Below are 1,234 nucleotides of genomic sequence, written 5' to 3'. Positions count from 1 at the left end.
TACATACAGCTTGCCATGGAAAGGAGTAAGAAGAATTGGATGAAAGCAATAAGAAAGTAGAGATTCGAAAGGATTCTAGCATCTCCACACGCCTATCTGAAATTCCCACTATTGATTTACATAAGTATTTCTATCCTTTTGTTTTATTTATCTTTTAATTATCTAATCCAATTACATTTGACCCTATGAATCCACTTAACTGAGATTTAAAAGATGACCATAGCTTGCTTCATACCAACAATCTCTGTGGGATCGACCCTTACTCACGTAAGGCATTACTTGGATGACCCAGTACAGTTGCTGGTTAAGTTGAACGGAGTTGTGTCCACACATAGTTGAAAAAGCAATGAATTTTACAAAATACAATAACAAAGGAATCACAATTTCGTCCACCAACGGAGACTGAAACTTTAATAACATTTTGTTCCAGAAATACCCTCATCCAAAATTTTATATTCTAAGTCTACCTTTCACCCCCAACCTCACCCCACCACCACACCTTTACTACCAACAACAACAGTGCAATATAAAACCAGATTCAACAACAATAACAACAATCTCATAACACCATACCGAATCCTACCACTAACAACAATAATAACACCAAAAATAACAACAATATCATAACATATGCCAAAATCAGATTCAACAATCTCATAACATAACAAGAGGACTTCAAAATCAGAATAGAAAAGAGAAGAATACAAGGGCACAGAGGCGACACAGAGGCGCAAAACAAGAACAGAGGCGGCATGACTAACTATCGACGAGCACAAATAGCAGAGTTACAATAACCGTAGCCTCAGTGGAGCGCCGCTTCAGAACATTCCCGTGTTGCATAGTTACAGAACAAGCCGCCAACAAGAGAGAATAAAACTTTCGTGGAGACAAAACTTCGAAGATTAACAGAACAAAATCTGTAGAAGAGTCAATATAATGACGACAGAAAAAGTAGAGCCAAACGAGGTACAATGGTTTGCCAAAAAAAGAGAAAGACAGAGATGAGACACGACATTTTTTTTCCTTTGGGTTTACATAACTTTTTCTATGAAAAGTCTTGAAAAACAATTTTTTAGGTAAAAAATATTAAAATTTATTATTTTGACTTTATTTAATACATTTTACAATAAATAAATATTAAATAAAATAATTTAAATTGTTTAAATTGATCTTTTTTATTTCTTTAGTATTACTGTTTTTTATAATTAAGAACATAAATTTTTCTTTTATTTGC

Source organism: Arachis duranensis, chromosome 3 (genome assembly GCF_000817695.3).
Source record: "Arachis duranensis cultivar V14167 chromosome 3, aradu.V14167.gnm2.J7QH, whole genome shotgun sequence".
In the NCBI taxonomy this organism is placed as follows: Eukaryota; Viridiplantae; Streptophyta; class Magnoliopsida; order Fabales; family Fabaceae; genus Arachis; species Arachis duranensis.
The sequence above is the reverse complement of the archived record's forward strand: the minus strand, read 5'-3'. Positions refer to the sequence as shown.